Genomic DNA, 19,352 nt, shown 5'->3' on the forward strand with positions numbered 1-19,352 from the left:
AAAAAAAAAAAAAGCACAATTCGCCAAGCCCAAATGTTTGAAGTAGCCTTGCCACCAACTTTTCAATTAGCGGTAAAGTGACTACCTGTTTGAGAGCTCACCTGATCAGCCCAGGAATCCAAGGGTTCAAATGGGGTCATATAAAAATTCAGGGATTGGTTAAAGGCAGATTCTACTGCTAAGACAGTTCTAGCAAGATGAGAGGCGCAATCCACTAAAATCTGGGGGGTAGTGGTTGGGTGTGCTGTATTCATCAGTAATGTGGCCGCAAGCAACAGAAGCCCGGTCTGGCTGACATGAGCACAAAGGAATTCGCTGCAGGGATACCTCATAGCTCAGAATCGATGGCAAGGCTGAAGGTGCTGATGTGGAAAAAAAACAGGAACTCTAGTAGCTACAAGAGACCGGGCCTCAAAGTCTCTTCGGCTCCTCTGTGGAGTAAGTAGCTCTACGATCCTCTCCCTAATTGCTTCCCTCAGCACAAGTGTCAGATCCCAGAATGGCAGCCCAGCTGACTGGCCCAGCGTGGGCCAAGATCCCACTTCTCGACCTGGGTGATGGTTACATGGTGGCGTACACTTTCAAAAATTATCCAAGCAGTGTACTTAGGATGTGAGTAGTTTTCTGAATGGATCTTATGCTTTAAAAAAAAAAAAAAAAGTTAGGCCTAATCTATGACCCAGCAATTCCACTCTTAACGGAAGTAAAACATGTAAGAGAAATAATATATATAAGAGACGTGAACACATATGTCAACAAGAAGACTCAGGGCCACTCCGCTGACAATAGCCAAAAACTAAAAACAGCCCAGGGGTCTACTGATAGGCAAATGGGTAAGTAAATCGTACATATTCATACAACAGAACATGACAGCAATAAAAAGGAAGCAGCTACTGATACACCAAGGGTAAGTATCAAAACATCACGTCAAGTGAGAGAAGGAAGCCTTTGACAAAAGAGTACATACTGTATGATTCCATTCATACGAAGTTCTAGCACAGGCAAACTGGTCCATGGTGGAAACAAATCCAAATAGTGGTTGATTCTGGGGGAGTGGTGGTGTAGAAATTGCCTGGGAAGAGGGATGCGGGAACTTTCTGGGGTAATGGTCATGTTCTCTATCTTGACACGGGTTTGGGTTGCATGGGTGTATGCACTTATTTGGTATGTACATTTTACCACAAAAGAAAGGAAACATAAACAAATACTGAACTTTAGTTAACGATAAGCTTGCTGACTTAAGCTCTGACTGTTCTGTTCATCAAAAGATGCTATTGGGGGGCGCCTGGGTGGCTCAGTTGGTTAAGCGACTGCCTTCAGCTCAGGTCATGATCCTGGAGTCCCGGGATCGAGTCCCGCATCGGGCTCCCTGCTCGGCAGGGAGTCTGCTTCTCCCTCTGACCCTCCTCCCTCTCATGCTCTCTGTCTCTCATTCTCTCTCTCTCAAATAAATAAATAAAATCTTTAAAAAAAAAAAAAAAAAAAGATGCTATTGGGGTGTCTGGGTGGCTCCGTCGGTTAAGCGTCCAACTCTTGATTCGGCTCAAGTCGTGATCTCAAGGGTCATGAGATCGAGCCCCATGCTGGGCTCCACGCTGGGAGTGGAGCCTGCTTAAGATTCTCTCTCTCCTTCTCCCTTGCCACCTCCCCCTACCTCCCTCTCAAAAAAAAGATTTAAAAAAATAAATAAAAATAAAATATATTTTATTTTATTTTTTTAAAGATTTTCTTTATTTGACAGAGAGAGACACAGCGAGAGAGGGAACACAAGCAGGGGGAGTGGGAGAGGGAGAAGCAGGCTTCCCGCCGAGCAGGGAGCCCGATGCGGGGCTCGATCCCAGGACCCTGGGATCACGACCTGAGCCGAAGGCAGACGCTTAATGACTGAGCCACCCAGGCACCCCAGAAATAAAATATATTTTAAAAAGAAAAGATGCTATTAAGATCGTGAAAAAGCCAGCCACAAACTGAGAGAAGTGTTTATAACACATAATAAACAAAGAATTAGGGGCGCCTGGGTGGCTCAGTCGTTAAGCGTCTGCCTTCGGCTCAGGTCATGATCCCAGGGTCCTGGGATCGAGCCCCACGTCGGGCTCCCTGCTCTGCGGGAAGCCTGCTTCTCCCTCTCCCACTCCCCCTGCTTGTGTTCCTGCTCTCACTATGTCTCTCTCTGTCAAATAAATAAATAAAATCTTTTAAAATAAATAAATAAACAAAGAATTAGTACCAGAATGTGAATGTGGGAAGATCACTTATGAATCATTAATAATCTTTTTTTTTTTTGATTCAGTAATAACCTAATAGGGGCACCACCTGGAGTGGGGTAAGGGAAGAGGAAAAAAGTCCAATAGGAAAGAAATAGATAAAGAAAAGTACAGGTGCATAAATGAGGAAACACAAATAGCTCGTAAATGTGTTCCGTGTTAGCAGTAATCATCAAAATGCCAATTTTTAAAAAGATTTTATTATTATTATTTTGAGAGAGCGAGAAAGCACGAGTGGAGGGAGTGGTTAGGGGCAGATGGAGAGGGGGAGAGAGTCTCAAGCAGGTTCCATGCCCAGTGTAGAGCCCAATTCCAGGCTTGATCTCACCACCTTGAGATCATGACCTGAGCTGAAATCAAGAGTCTGATGCTTAACCGAATGAGCCACCCAGGCACCCTAAGATTTTATCTTTTTTAAAAGTAATCTCTAAACCCAACGTGGCGCTCAAACTCACAACCCCAAGATCAAGAGTAACACGCTCCACCAACTGAGCCAGCCAGGTGCCCCTCGAAATGCCAATTTAAACCACAGTAAGATATCAGTTCACACTCACCAGACTGACAAAAACAAAAAGAGTGAATGGTACTGGTGATGATGCAGAGTAACCAACACTCTGGTCCAGGTCTGCAGGGACTACACGTTGCTTCAGAATTCGGAGAACAGGAGGTGAAGGAGCACATGGCCTATGACCTTGTAAGCTACTCCCAAGTACACATCCTAGAGAAACTTACACATAGAAAGGATGTTGGTGATAGTAAAGAAAAGCAGAAACAACCCAAATGCCCATCAACAAGTGGCAGGGATAAATAAATTGGGTACCAGCTACATGCAACAACAAGATGAATCTCAACAACAGGTACACACATGTATCAATTTAAAAACGAATCCAGGGCGCCTGGGTGGCTCAGTTGGTTAAGCGACTGCCTTCGGCTCAGGTCATGATCCTGGAGTCCCGGGATCGAGTCCCACATCGGGCTCCCTGCTCAGCGGGGGGTCTGCTTCTCCCTCTGACCCTCCCCCCTCTCATGCTCTATCTCATTCTCTCTCTCAAATAAATAAATAAAATCTTTAAAAAAAATAAAAACGAATCCAGCGTGAGTCCATTGGTAAAACCTCAAAAGCATACAAAAATCCAATAATGTATTGTTTAAGGACATAAGCCTGTATGGTGAAGCTATAAAGGACAGGTTAATAATTACAACAAAATCCAGGTTAGTACGTCCCCTAGGGGTGAGGAGAGAGGGAGATCCATTTAAGGAGAGGTATGAAAGCAATTCTAAAGGGCTAGCAGTGCTCTATTTCTTAAGCTGGCTAGGCAGATGTCTGTTTTATTATTCTCCTTTAAACTGTACATGTATGTTTTATATGCTCTTGTATATATACATTTCACAATAATTTTTTAAGTCAGTAACTTCTTATATTCCAACATATCCAGTTGAAAATAAATGTTTAAAAAAAAAAGATCCCAGGACACTTGCGTGGCTCAGTTGGTTAAGCGTCTGCCTTCGGCTCAGGTCACGATCCCAGGGTCCTGGGATTGAGTCCCACACTGGGATCCCTGCTCAGTGGGGAGCCTGCTTCTCCCTCTCCCTCTGCCGCTCCCCCTGCTTGTGCTCGCTCTCTGACAAATAAATAATAAAATCTTTAAAAAAAAAAAAAAAAGGTCCTATTCCCTAGTAACAAAAAAAGTAAAACACCTGGCAACATAAAGAAATCTATGAAACTTTACTGCATAGTATAAAAGAAGAGATGACTGGAAAGAACACATAAATAAATACAGGACCATATTTCTAGATAGGAAAAGCCAATAGTTACTATTTTATAAGTTTAATATAATCCCAAATTTGATTCTAATGATATTTGTAGAAAAACAATGAAAGAATTATAAAGTTCATATAGACGAATAAATAAATAGGCAAGCATAACCAAGGAAATTTCAAGAAAGAACCTGCACTTCCAGGTGTTAAAATATATTTTTAAAAATGTAATCGTACAGGAAGAAGAGACAGATAATGAAAGAAACAGAAACAGAAAGCCTGGAAGTTAGTATGTTTGTACACTAGAATAAAGCTAACATTTAAAGTCTGTCCAGGGGCGCCTGGGTGGCTCAGTCGGTTAAGCAGCTGCCTTCGGCTCAGGTCATGATCCCAGAGTCCTGGGATCAAGCCCCGCGTGGGGCTCCCTGCTCACTGGAGAGTCTGCTTCTCCTTCTCCCTCTGCCTGCCTCTCTGCCTACTTGTGCTCTCTCTATATCTCTGTGTCAAATAAATAAATAAAATCTTTAAAAAAAATAAAGTCTGTCCAGAGAAGAGGGAAGGATACCTAATGTCCAAAACCTATAACCTAGTAACACACGGTTACTAGTTAACAGTGGTTCTGGGACTGGGAATCTAAGGGATAAGGGAGGAGGGAGAATCTCATTGTCTTTTGTATCTTTTGAATTTTGTGGGGTTTTTTTTAAGTTTTTATTTTAATCCCAACTAGTTGACATACGTGTTATATTAGTTTCAGGTGTACAATTATATCGTTTGAATTTTGAACAACATGACTGTAACATCTATTCAAAAAATCACTTTAAATTTAAAATATAGCTGGTGGGAAAAGAAATTAAATGGAAAGAACTGGTCGACAATTTGGAAAGAAAATCAGGGTCTTATCTCACATCATAAACCAAATTAAGTTTCGATTGGATTAGAGCAGTTAATGAAAAAGTGGGCACCAAATAAAGAACCTGAAGAAATACAGGTGAATATTTATCTGACCTTGGGGTGGGGAAGACCTTTCAAACCCAAAAGCAAAGGAGGAAATCATAAAATGAAAGGACTCATGCATGGCCTTAGCCACATCTATCAGTCAGCTCAGGCTGACTTCACAAATACCCTGGAGACTGGGCAACTGAACAACATTTATTTCTCACAGTTCTGGAAGCTGAAGTTCAAGATCAAAGTGCTGGTTAACTTGGTTCCTGGTGTGGGCTCTCCTCCTTGGGGGGCAGACGGGGGCCTGACTTCTGTGTGCTCCCTTGGCCTTTCCTCTGTGCATGCAGACCAGAGAGAGAGGGAGAGAACAGAGGGAAGGAGGGAGGGAGGACCAGCTGGTCTCTCTTCTTATCAGGACACTAATCCCATCATGAGGGCCCCACCCTCATGCCTCATGTAATCCTGATTACCTCCTGAACACCCATCTCCAAATACCATCACATTGGAGGTTAGGGTATCAACATATGAATTTTGGGAAAACACAAAACATTCAGTCCACAACACCACACAGAAACTTCTCTATGTTTAAAAGTAATAATAATAATAGGGGCGCCTGGCTGGCTCAGTCAGTGGAACATGAGATACTTGATCTCAAGGTTGTGAGTTCGAGCCCCACGTTGGGTGTAGAGATTACTTAAAAATAAAATCTCTAAAAAAATAAAAAATAGGGGCGCCTGGGTGGCTCAGTCAGTGAAGCGTCTGACTCTTGATTTTGGATCAGGTCAGGATCTCTGGTTGTGGGACCAAGCCCCTTGTCAGCTCCATGCTCAGTGGGGAGTCTGCTTGAGATTCTCTCCCTCTGCCCCTCCCCCTTCTTGTACACATGCGTGTGCATGTGCATGCTCTCGCAAATAAATCTTTAAAAAAAAATAAACATAAAAATAATCATTAAAAAACCGTGAACTAAGAAAAAATGTGTTACATATATGTCAGTCATCTTTCTTATGTATAAGCAAACATGTTGGTTATAAAACCATTTATATAGAATGATCTCAATTTTTAAACATTAAACAACAGTTATCTCTAGGGGTTGAGAATCAATGGCTTTTATTTTCTTGTGTTTTTGTGTATTTTCTAAATTTCCACAGGGAATGTGAGTTATTTTTATAATTCAAAAGACCATTATTTTGAAGAAGTGTTATGTTGTGGTCAAGCAACATCAGGGGCAGAGGGTCCTGTTCTGCAAAACTTTAGGAGGATGGCTTCGAGCCAGGTGCCCAGCACAGTTTGGGATCTGGAATGCGTGATTCATATGACCCTACAGACTCTACAGGGAACCCCTTTAAGAGGCAAGTATTTCTCCCCACAGGAGGCGGGCATGACAGGGATCTTGCACCAGTGAAAATCCTAGCCCACGGAAAAAGGAAGAAAACTAATTTGAGACGGTTCCAAAGGGAAAGACTCAGAAGTAGAACAACAAAGAGGCAGATCTCAGTTCAAAAAAAGGTAGAATTTCTACCTACGCAGGCTGCCCTTAAATGCAAAGCACTACACTGTGAGCACGTCACTGTCCATCAGTGCTCAGAGACACATTGAAAAAAGTCTTCTTCTATCACAAAGGGGGTTAGACTAGTATTAATCTTTAATTATATAAGTACTTTTCCTTTTACGGATTTAAAGAGATTATATACTTAAAAAGAGTGAACTGGGGTGCCTGGGTGGCTCAGTCGTTAAGCGTCTGCCTTCGGCTCAGGTCATGATCCCAGGGTCCTGGGATCAAGCCCCGCATCGGGCTCCCTGCTCAGTGGGAAGCCTGCTTCTCCCTCTCCCACTCCCCCTGCTTGTGTTCCCTCTCTCGCTGTGTCTCTCTGTGTCAAATAAACAAAACCTTTAAAATAAATAAAATGGGTGAATTATTTGATGTATATAAATTAATCAATTTAATTGTAATTTAAAAAATTTTAAATATCACAGAGAAGGATAAATTTCCTTTTAATCATCCCCACCCCCACGCACGTACAATTCTGGTCCTCTTCTCCCTCCCCTGGAGATAACATCTATTATAAGTTTGGAATGTATTTTTCTAGACTGTTTTATATGCTTTTACATATAGATGTGTGTTACATATATGTGTCCTCATATAAAGTATAAATGACTACGTGTATATATTTCTACAAATAGCATCATAATATATTTATCACTTTGAAACTTGCTTTCTTCTCCCTACAATCTTAGAGATTTATCTATATTGTTTTATATATATTTATTTTGTTTTGTTTTGGGGGGGCAGGGGAGAGGGAGAGAGAGAGAATCTTAAGCAGGCCCCATGCCCAGCATGGAGCCTAACTTGGGGCTTGATCTCACAACCCTAAAAGATCATGACCTTAGCTGAAATCAAGAGCTGGATGTTTAACCAACTAAGCCACCCAGGTACCCTTCATCTATATTGTTATATGAAGATCTAACCAATTCTTTTTCTTTTTTTTTAAAAAGGTTTTAGGAAAAAAAATAAAAAATAAAAAAATAAAAAAGGTTTTAGGGGTGCCTAGGTGGCTAAGAGTCTCCCTCTCCCTCTGCCTGCCTCTCTGCCTACTTCTGATCTCTCTCTGTGTCAAATAAATAACATCTTTAGAAAAAAATTTTAAACACTTTTAAAAACTGTCCTTAGTGACTTAAATTAAAAAAAAAAAAAGATTTTATTTATTTGACAGAGAGAGCACAAGCAGGGGGAGAGGCAGAGGGAGAGGGAGAAGCAGACTCCCCGTTGAGCAGGGAGCCCAGCGCAGGGCTGGATCCCAGGACCCTGGGATCACGACCTGAGCCAAAAGAAGACGCTTAACCAACTGAACCACCCAGGCACCTCTAATTCTTTTTCAAAGCTGCATAGTATTCCTGGGTATGACCATCTTAGTTTCTTTAACTATTCCACCACCAATGAATGTTCAGACTGTACAGTTTTTCACGACTCCAAACTGCCACAAAGACTGTCCCAGAACTTTCCACCTGTGCACATGTGCTGAGGTTTCCTTAGAGCAGATCCCGAGAAACAGAATCCCTGTGTCATAGGGCAGATGCATTTTTTATGTTAACAAATTGATGTCCGTGTGACATTCCTTTCTAAGCCTCAGATCCCATGGCTTTATCAGTCTGATCCCTGTGAAATTGCCTCTGGTCGGTTCTGGCCCAGCAGTTTGGTCTCCCTGGCCTATTTTGTGCCCTGGCTTCGTTCCATGGCTCTTACCACCCAGCAGTGAGATGGGCTGCCCCGCTCACTTCCAAGCACAGGCCAAACGGCCCCCCGGTGCTGGCTACTCAGTGAGGGGACTCTTGGATGGATCCAAGATGCAGCATTTCTCGGAATCAGAGGATGTATCATTGGTGAATGAGAAGGGGGTGGGGGCCAAGCAAGAGGCAACTTTATAAACCCCCGACATCAACTCAACCGCTCGAATGGCCAGATCCAAAGATGAAAAGCACCAGCACGTTGTGGCATGAGCGCAGTAGGGCTGGATAGTGACCATCACTCACCATCCTCACCAGGCAAACACCCCATAACTTCGTAAGGATGCCCACAACCATCGCTGCAGCCCCCAGCTGATGAACTGCCATGGTATACTAAGTGCTTTTACGTAAGGTGCTAACTGCGTAACTGTGGTCTTACATAAGGTGCTCTGGTATTTTTAGCAGCATGTAACTCCATAGGAAAGGAGATGCTCTCCCAGTGAATGCCGCTCACTTTACAGGCCGGCGCAGTCCTTAAAAGGCTGATGTCTTACAAGCAGCTCGTGGCTGTCAGAGGGTTGAGGATGTCTGTGCTGAGGGCTATAGCACCAGCCGGATTCTGCAATCTCTCCAGGCCCACCTGACACCCCACAACCAACAGATAAGGAATACACAATACCTCAATTGCCCCCCGGCATCACAGCCGCAAGAAAAGGGCCGCTGACTTGGCCGATCCCCACCAGCCACATCCTAGCTTAGCAAGTGCTCCCCAACCCCAGCAGAGTGGAGGGGGACAGGAGGAAACCAGAGCCGATCTGGCCCTGCTTCCACATCCCCAGAGCTGTCCCCCCAGAACCTGGGTGCCCACCCTCATGTCACCTCCCAATTGTCACTAGAAGTCCAAGGTTCCAGGTAGAGTGAAGTCAAAGGTATGGCGTGTCTGTATTCATGTCTTGGGTCTAGGGTCACTGCTGCCTTTATTCTGGTTTTGCTAAATCTTTTTTTTTTTAAGATTTTATTTATTTGTCAGAGAGAGCAAGTGCACAAGCAGTGGGAGAGGCCAAGGGAGTGGGAGAAGCAGGCTCCCCTCTGAGCAAGGAGCCCGATGCGGGACTCAATCCCAGGACCCTGGGATCATGACCTGAGCCGAAGGCAGATACTCAACCCAAGGAGCCACCCAGGTGTCCCACTGCTAAATCCTGAAGTATGACACACATACAGAGAAGTACACATACCAAAATTGGTGAATTTTGACAATATGAATATGTGACCAACACCCAGATAAAAAGAACAAACATTACCAGCCTCCCAGGAGCCTTCCTCATGCCTCCAGGAACCTACTACACTGACTTCCAACACCTTATATTTGTTTTGCCTTTTTTGCACTTTATATAAATGGAATCATATGGTACCAGGTGTTTGGCCTGTGCTTGGAAGTGAGCGGGGCAGCCCATCTCACTGCTGGGTGGTAAGAGCCATGGAATGAAGCCAGGGCACAAAATAGGCCAGGGAGACCAAACTGCTGGGCCAGAACCGACCAGAGGCAATTTCACAGGGATCAGACTGATAAAGCCATGGGATCTGAGGCTTAGAAAGGAATGTCACACGGACATCAATTTGTTAACATAAAAAATGCATCTGCCCTATGACACAGGGATTCTGTTTCTCGGGATCTGCTCTAAGGAAACCTCAGCACGTGTGCACAGGTGGAAAGTTCTGGGACAGTCTTTGTGGCAGTTTGGAGTCGTGAAAAACTGTACAGTCTGAACATTCATTGGTGGTGGAATAGCTAAAGAAACTCAATCATATGGTTTGTGTGATCCATCCATGTGGTTCCATGTGCCTGTAAGTGGTCCATCCTCGCTGTAGTAGAGTATTTCTATCGTGTGTATTCCTCCCAACGTATCTGTCCATTCTACTGCCATTGGGTGATTTCCAGTGTTTTGGCGATTACAAATAGTGCTGCTATAACATTCAAGTACATGCATTTTCACCACAGCCTTTTGCCCTTAAGACATAAAAAGTGGTAAACTGAAGGGACGCCTGGGTGGCTCAGATGGTTGGGATCTGCCTTCCGCTCAGGTCGTAATCTCCGGGTCCTGGGATCGAGCCCCAGGTCAGGCTCCCGACTCAGCGGAGAGTCTGCTTCTCCCTCTGCCTCTACCCCCTTACTCGTGCTCTCTCTCTAATGAATAAATAAAATCTTTTTTTTAAAATGGCAAACTGAAAAAATAAATAAATAAAAAGTTGAAGACCGCCACTTTAAGCCTCAATCTCGAGAAAGCCAACCTGCCCTACCTCTCCAATTCACACTTTCGTTCTTTAAACAGTCCTTCCATGGGCTACACCAAGTAAAGGGCACTGGCCACAGGGGCGACACTGCCTAGGACCATTGCTGTGTGTCCTCGGGCAAGTGCTTCACTTCTCTACACATCAATTTCCTTACCTATAAAATGGGGATAATAATAGTACTTTGCATTTCCCTCGGTTGAGGATTAAGTAAGGGAACAGCGTCTGCACGTCGTTAAGCGCTCAATCCACGTCAGGAGCTATGCCCACTGCTAAAGGCACCTTTCTCAGCACCCTGAGGCACCTGCTCGGCCCCCCCTCCCCCAGGAGAGCCGAGCAAGGCTCTAACGCAGAAGGAGGCAGCAAGTGAGGACAATCTCGCCCCCTGCCAGGGAAGCAGAGTGGCACCAAAAAGCCCTCCCCACCGCACCAAACCACTCTCTCCCTCCGCCTCTCCCGTCGTCGAGGACACTGGACACCGTGCAATGGCCTTCACTCAAAATATGGCCTAAACCGGGGGCACCGTTCTAGAGGCATTATTAATGGCACGTATCAGCAGCCCAGTCACAGGCTGCTGGGGCACCAACAGTGCCCAGAAACCACTGTCTGAAAAAAGAAAAAAACCACGACATTTTCTAATGTGTATGCGAAAGGAGAGTGAAGTGTAGTATGTTGTGTTTTTAGGCGACAGAGATGGAAAAAAGCCCCTGGAAGCTTACGGTACAGAGACCTAGGAGCAAGAGACCCGGGGCCTCACGCTAGTGGTTGCCATGGCAACCATATTTCACAGCAGGAACTCATTTTCATATGACAGTGACCTGCAGAGGGAAGGAAGGACTAGGAAACTTCTTTCGATGAAGGAGGTTCAGTTGGGGGGGGAGCTGGGATTGATTTTCTTGACCAAAAAAAAAGCAGGTAAAAGTGCCTTAAGGGACAGACATGACCCGAACTACCTGAGGGCCCTGCAGGGTTCTCTGTACCACAGCTTTTACTTAAGACACACACACACACACACACACACACACACACACACACACGCCCTGTTTCTAAGGCCTCAGGGCAGATGTCACAGCCTCCCTGAGTCACTTGCCCCACCATTAACCATCTGTTCTGTTACAGTCTCTCCCTGGAGTCCCAAAGCAACCAGCTGACCAAGCCACCGGCCCAGCCCCTGCACCTGGGCCAGGTGCCAAGAGGACACATAACACTCCTTGGGCTGAAGCACACGCTTCCCTGAACAGCAAATCCTAGCACTGAAAACATCTTGGTAGTCAGGCGGACTGGAGTTCCAACCTGTGCCCGGCCCGCTCACAAGCTGTGTGATGGAGGCAAGTCCCTCAAGCTCTCTGGCTTGGTGTCCTCATGGGCAGGACGAGACAATAATTGCAGCAGTCATCCCTCTGGGCATCGGGAGGATCACACATACACAAGGGAGTGCCTGGAAAGATCAGCACCCTGCCCCGCTCCTAATGACCACTCAATAAATAGCTGCTACCGTTAAGGGCCGGAAAAGCATCTCTCACAACCAGAGGCTGAAGGCAGAGAACACAGTATTCAATTGGGTGGCACACACGGGAATGAATCCATTAATAACCCAGCAGGAGTGTAGACGGATGGGGATCCAGAAGACTGGAAGAGTCTAGGCCAGAGGTGCAGTTTCAGCCAGACTCTGAAGGCTAACAGGGAGGTATTCGCGGATGTCTCGGAGTGGGAACTCCTTTCTTGAGTGCTTGCAGGGGGCCCGGGTCCTGGGGATCCAGAAGGGGAACACGCTTCAAGGGCCCAAAGGGCCAGAGATCAGCAGCAGACAGCTGCACCAGGGCATGATGAAGAGGGAAAGCCAAGAAAAGGGCCCCGAGTGCAGCCAGAAAGGTCACAAAGCTTTCCCAGGGCAACAGCGACCGAGCGTGAACCCAGAGGGTAAGGGCAAGGGGGCTGACTGCGGTAGGGAGGGAAGAAGCTGCAGGCCTGGAAATTGGTTTGGGAGAGTGAGGCCCCATGAATGAGGAGCCTTCAACTCGGGGGTGGAAGAGCTCGGCTTTGTGTGGGAGGAATGCGGAGCCTCTGAAGATTGCTCAGGGGAGGAGGGTCAGCCACTGGGCAAAAGCAGGAGTCAGGGACCATCAGTCTACCGGTGACCTGATAGATGGACCGCAGAGGCTGGACGGGATGCTGGCACCAGACCAGCGGAAGGGTCTCGGAGCCCTGCCTGAGATGTTCGAGGCCTGCAGTAGTAGTTCACAGAGGGGTGGCGAGAGGTAGAGACACTTCAGGGAAAAGGGAGTATAACCGAGGAGGGAACCCCACTGCTGAGGAGCAAGTGAGAGCATCTGCCTCGGAGGAGGAGGCCAGATTCGGACGTTTGGTTGGGGTGTCACTCGGGCATCCAGGGGGCCGGGACTGACGCTAGAAGCCAGAGAGGGGGGCTGCCCTGAAGGGCTCCTGAAGAAAGCCCCTGCAAAGCTAAACACAGCATCTCAAAACACATCCCGCTAGGGGCGCCTGGGTGGTTCAGTCAGTTAAGTGTCTGCCTTCGGTTCAGGTCACGATCTCAGGGTCCTGGGATCGAGCCCGGCATCGGGCTCCCTGCTCAGCAGAGAGCCTACTTCTCCCTCTCCCTCTGCCTGCTGCTCTATCTACTTGTGCTCTCTCTCTCTGTCAAATAAATAAAATCGTAAAAAAAAAAAAAAAGAAAATATTACTTCATTATTAAAAAAAAATCCCTCTGAGGGGGGAAGAGGGGTCCAAAGAGAAAGAACAATGGAGAAGAGCCAAACCAGGAGAGCGGGGTGCCCCAGAAATCACATCGAAGAAGGCTGCAGAGAAGACACACGCACACAGGCGTCCGCTCCCCAGGCAGAAGGACGAGGCCAGCAAAAGAGCAGTGTTTGGAAACAAGATGACTTTCAGGAAAGCAGTTTCAGCAGAGGGGTGGTGGGGCCAGGCTGCGCCAGGCTGCGGAGGATTAAAAGGGGAGGCAGGCAGCAGGTGCAGAGCACTTGTCTGGAAAATGTGACAGTGAGAGAAGAGGAAATGAAGCTTAGGCCTCTGATGCATGATTCCCCCCCCCAAGAGATGGGGAGGGCAAGTGGATGTCACAGGCAGGAGGGGGCATGGAGACCCCGGTAAGGGCACATTCGTTCAAGGTGGAGGGAAGGGAAGGGGCAGAGACTGGACCGCAGCCCTGGCTCTGCCAGTGCTCTTACCAGGGTGCCCAGGGCCACCCCTGATTCCCCAGCCCCCAGCAGCTGGGAAGATCAAAGATTCCCCTGGAGCAGCACAGGTGGAACCTGATCATTCACCAGAATCCCTCTGGCCCTGATCTGAGGCTAGGTTTCCACCTTCTGCATCACACCTCTCCCTAGAATGACGTTCGGGGTAAGGAATTGGGGGGGGGGGGGGGGCGGTAACAGACCACCCAGATGGGAAAATCAGGTCCTCAGCCTTCCCAGCAGCCAGGAAGGAGACAGAAGTCTCAGACCTCCCAGCAGAGCCCTTGCCGAAGCCCAAGAAAGGGGGCTTCAGCCCCAAAAGCGCAAGTGTCATGGGCACTGCTAGGCACCCCGGATGGATTTCAACACTTCCTTCAAGTCTTCTGCCCGGGAAAAACAGGTGGGCCTGATGGCTAGGAGTGGGTTTCCCGAGCGCTAGAAAACAAACCCAGGGCAGGATTCTCAGACTGAAAGAGGTGGGCAGGGTGAGGCAGAGGAAGCCCGTCTGCCCAGTGAGAAATACCCGCATCCCGCACTCACACGCTCCTGGGCCCCAACGTCCCGCTCCCGACCACCTACCCAGGGGCGAGAGCCCAAACGTCCCGGGCCCGGGCCCAGCACGGCGCCCCAAGCCAATCACCCGGAGTGTGGGATCCTCACGGAGGGCAAGTGGAGCGCAGACGGGCCGCGGCTCGGCCACACCGGGGTCCCTCTCGCCGCACGTGCGCGCCCCGGCGGGCAGCTGGCGACCGGCGCTCGGTAAACACGGCACTTGTTGACCGGCTCGCGGGCCTCGCTCACCCCAGCGCCGCCTGGCGTCTGCAGCCGCGCTCGCCCGCCCGCCCTCTCGCCGCCCACTCCCCTCCCCCACCCGGCCGCCCCCGCCTCGCCCCGGCGGCGCCCAGGCTACGGGCGCACCACGCGCTCCCCCGAGGGCCCCCGGCCGCCAGCAGGCCAGACCCGGGGCGCACGCCGTTCCGGGGGGCGCTGCCCGCGGCCGCTCGGGTCCAGCCCAGGCTCCGGGAGGGGCGGGCGGCGGGCGCGGCGGGGAGGGGAGCGCGACGCCAGGGCCAGGAGCGCCCCGCCGGCCCCCGGGACTCGCCCCCGCGCGTGAGCCGAGAGTTCCCGGGTCCCTGGTCCCGCCCGCCGCTCCGCGGCCCCCCCCGGCGCCCCCCACCCCCCCGGGAGCCAGAGGCCCCCCCCCCCCCCCCGGCCCTCCGAGACTGGGCCGCGGACGAGGGGGTGGCCCCACTTTGGCCACACTCACCTGGGCTTTGGGGGGGCGGTCGGCCCTGCCGCCGGGCGCGCTCCCTGGCTGCCCTCTGCCGGCCGCCGCAGGTACCCGTGCGCCCGCCCCGCCCCGCCCCGCCCCTCGCCGCCCCGGGACCTGTGGCCGCGCGCGGGAGAGCCGGGCCTAAGGGCCCCTGGTAGGCGAGGGCCCCTCCGCGCCGCAGCCCTCGCAATGGCCCCTTCTTGTTACTGGATTCCAAACATCCCTCTTTTCCATAAGCAGCTTCAAGTCCCCAGAGCCAAAAATGACCCATTCTAACAACCCCAGGACGCAAAGGGAAGGCAGGTATGGGTTCTGGGGCCTGAAACAGAACGCGGCACCCGCTGGAGCTCAACATCAGTTTGTTGAATGAACGAACCCTCCATTGATGGTGGGACAAATGGAGGCAACGCTACAGTGACTAGAGGAAACAGCGACAAAAAGCTAAAGCTTTCATCAGCCTGGTGTCTTGGCTTCACCATTTCAAGAACATCTGCAATGTTCTCCATTTTCCTTCACTCTGAGCCTCGGGGTGGAAGTGGCCATGCTAAAGCCCTTCAACCCTCCACTCTACCCCAAAACAATTTTATGAAATAATTCCCTGAGAGAACACCAGAAACCGGTAGTTGAGTGATCACCAAATCTGAGAGTCCTGGTTTCCAACACACAGCAGCCCCCTCCAGTACGGGGGGACACCTCCATTTGGGATCTGGATCTTCCCCATGGGAGATGTGATCTTGGCCATGGGAGCAAACGTCTCTAAACTAGCACTGTCCAGCAGGCTTCCCGCAATTACAGAAATGTCATATTGCTGGGCGGTCCACTAGCGAGTAGTCATAGGAGATGGATTCTTAAATTTCATTGAATTTTACTTAATTTAAATCTAAATCACCATGGTAGCTAGTGGCGAAGTCTCAGTTTCTTTATATGCAAAATAGACATAATAGTCCTATTGTGAGGATTGAATGACCCAAGACCTGGCTCATTGTAAAAGCTCAGGGGTGCCTGAATGGCTCAGCTGGCCGAGTGTCTGTCTTAGGCTCAGGTCATGGTCTCAGGGTCCTGGGATCGAGCCTCCCTCCCACCCTATTGGGCTCCCCACTCAACGGGGAGTCTGCTTCGTTCTCTGCACCCCCCATGCTTGCTCTCTCTCAAATAAATAAATAAAATCTTTAAAAAATAAAAATAAAAGCTCAGTCAGAGGGAGTTATTAACATCATTTTCACCACCATCACCTCACTAACCCTAAAATGTCAAAGCTGCAGGGATCCTACAGGCTCTACCCCAGCTTCCCGCCCCAAAACCACCCTCCAGGAGTTGTTCTCCTTCTGCTTGCAATGGCTTGTGACAGAGCGCTTACCATCTCCGGGGGGACCTCGTTTCTCTTTGGACTGCTGACCACCTGGAGAAGATTTATACCTAACACTTTTGTGTGAGTAGATTTTGGTGGACAACTCAAAGAAGTGTTGAGTTTCAAGAGTGCTCAACAGCCAAGGGTGAGGCCCAAGGCAGGGAGCTTCGAAAGAATCAGTGCCTTAAATTAGGGACGGAGCCTGCTTTCATTTCAAGCCTACACGTACTTGTCAGGTATGTTGGAAGATGCCCCACTACTGGGATTTGTCTGATGTTTTTCCACAGTCACAGTGGGGCTAGGGGTTTGGGGAGAAAGACAATAGAGGTAGGAGCCATTTTCCTCACATCTCATTCAAGAGTTCACAACTGTTGCCATAATTTATCACCGTTGACTGTTGGCCTTGATCACCTGGCTGAGGTAGTGTTCGTCAGATTTCTTCACTCCAAAGTGGGGTCTTATGTTCCTCCTTCTTTAGGGTGGAGTAGCTACATAATTTATTTGGAATTCTTCTGTATGGCAAACTTGTCTCTTCCCCCCTGTGATATTGTGATAGAACAAGAAATACATATTTTGGTCTTCTTCCTAACTCCTGACCAGAGCTCCTAAAATCCTTCTTATTTCCTAGGTGATAAGAACAATAGGGCCGGGCGCCTGGGTGGCTCAGTTGGTTAAGCGACTGCCTTCGGCTCGGGTCATGATCCTGGAGTCCCGGGATCGAGTCCCACGTCGGGCTCCCTGCTCGGCAGGGAGTCTGCCTCTCTCTCTGACCCTCCCCCCTCTCATACTCTCTATCTCATTCTCTCTCTCAAATAAATAAATAAAATCTTTAAAAAAAAAGTTCAACCCTTTAAAAAAAAAAAAAAAAAAGAACAATAGGGCCATCTTCTGTTATAAAATTTAGGTTTTGCCCCAGGCTCCTGAAACAGCCCTAGAGTGATCAAGTGAGAGGAGCATCTTTTCTTATTCATAACAACCCCCTTTCAAGCACACCTGAGCCTGTATTAATGAGTGACTTTTGGAAAACCCTTAAGGATTGCCCAAGGGATGGATGAGCCAGTTGCCAGGGGGACTAAACTGTGCTTAAAGGGTTGGAACTTTCAGCCCCGCCTCCGGGGAGCAGAGAGGGAAAGGGGCTGGAGACTTGACTTAATGGTCAACGGCCAAGGATTTTACCCATCATGCTGACAGAAGGAGGCCTCCACAAAAATCCTGACAGGTTTGGAGAGTTTCCGGCTTGGTGAACACATGGACGGGCTGGGTAGGTGACGCCCCAGAGACAGCACGGAAGCTCTGCACCCCTTCCCACATACCTTGCCCTATGCATCCCTGCATCTTGTTCCTGTGTATCCTTTAATAAATCCTTTGTAATAAATTGGTGATACCCCCCTCCTCCCCCGCCAATTTATAACCAATCAGTTTGAAGCATGGGAGGCCTGGACCTGTGACTGGCATCTGAATGGAAGTGGGGGTGGGGGAGGTGTTGTGGGATTGAGCCCTTAATTTGTGAAGTCTGTGCTACTTCTGGGCAATTAGTGTCAGAACTGAATTAAATTGTAAAACGCTCAGCTGGCGTCTGCCGAGAATTGAAGGCTTGCTTGGTGTGGAAAAACCCATGCATCTGGTGCCAGGAGTGTTATATGTCTAAAAGGGAACAAAGCAAAATTTTCCTTCAGTCGATGTCAGAAAAGTGGGATTGGCTGGAATGGCCCTGGCTCGTGAAAACGGTGTGCTTTGGGAGGAAAAAGAATCAGAAGGTGAGAGTGAGGAACTGTGGACTCCTAGGTGGTCCCGGATGGTCTGGAGCGGCGGTTGTGCTCAGTTACTAAAGGTAAATGTTACCAGTGGAATTTAGAGGTAAATCCAACTCCCAGGGAGTTGGCTCACAGGATGTATAAGGAAATGCAAACCAGTAAGAAAAAGGCAAAATACTCAGTCCTTCGGTTATTATCGGTAATAGCTCAAATGAAATTAAAAGCGAGTTCTGGGTTGGACTTTGATGCTAGACTAAGCTCAGATTTGGGTCTAAGTTTTGGTTACTAGCCTCGAAGCCCCCCACCAAGGGAAAAAGTATGCCGCGACAACAGAAAGTACTTCTAAGACCTCTCTGGTCCCCGAGAAGGTAGTCAATGTAGGGGGGAGGGCAAAACCAAGAAACTACTGAAACCAGGGGGTATAGTGTGAAGGAGTGGTTACATCTTGTAGATCGGTATCATCAGCTGCCCGAGAAACCTTTACTAGAATGGATTATGAAAGTAACAAATTTGGGAGCTGTGTCCCTGGTTTTGAACACTGCCTAGTGGAAGAGCACGCTTGGTGGATGCAGGACCCACAGGTCACTAGGGAACACGCACAGACTACTAGATACATAACCCGGACACAAAGCGGCTTCTTCCCAAGGGAACAGCCAGCCTGGGGGACTCGATAAAAGCCACTGTGAGGTCTGTTTACCCTGAGAAGGGGACAGTCTGTGCCCCTCTATGTAGAGCAACCCCAACAAAGCAGCAAGGCACGGAGGATGCTTTCTGATGACCCGGATATTCACTACTGTATATGCCCATTACTCAGATCATGATAAATGCCAGGGTTAGTGGGGTGCCTTTTACATGGGCACCCCATATAACCTTACCGCTGTAAAACTGAGGGACAATTCTGGAAGCCTTATCAAATTTGCTGCCTCAGCTTCCCCTCATGGGTCTTACTGATGCTAGTAAAAACATTAGGTGAATTAATGAGAGACGGGGGAAAGGCAAAGCCTAGACAGTGGTTTAAGTATGGTGGAAATTTTTAAATGGTTATTTAGAAATAAGGTGAGGGGTGCCTGGGTGGCTCAGTCGGTTAAGTGTCTGCCTTCGGCTCAGGTCATGACCCTGGGGTCCTGGGATCGAGCCCCACGTCGGGCTCCCTGCTCTGCGGGGAGCCTGCTTCTCTTTCTCCCTCTGCTGTTCCCCCTGCTTGTGCTGTCTGGCTCTCTCTCTTTCTCTCTCTCTCTCCCCATCAGATAAATTAATAAAATCTTAAAAGAAAAAAAAAAGAAGGGTAAT

The 19,352-nt window shown here is 48.6% G+C and overlaps 1 protein-coding gene across 1 annotated transcript in view; it reads right to left on the minus strand.

Annotated features, from left to right (window-relative positions):
• Positions 1–14,995, minus strand: part of RPH3AL (rabphilin 3A like (without C2 domains)) — a 140,731-nt gene extending 125,736 nt beyond the window's left edge. The window contains 1 exon segment of the mRNA XM_044921811.1: positions 14,955–14,995. The gene's annotated coding sequence lies outside the window, so the exon portion shown is untranslated.
• Positions 14,996–19,352: the final 4,357 nt, after the last annotated feature.

Source organism: Neomonachus schauinslandi, chromosome 15, assembly GCF_002201575.2.
Source record: "Neomonachus schauinslandi chromosome 15, ASM220157v2, whole genome shotgun sequence".
Classification (NCBI taxonomy): Eukaryota; Metazoa; Chordata; class Mammalia; order Carnivora; family Phocidae; genus Neomonachus; species Neomonachus schauinslandi.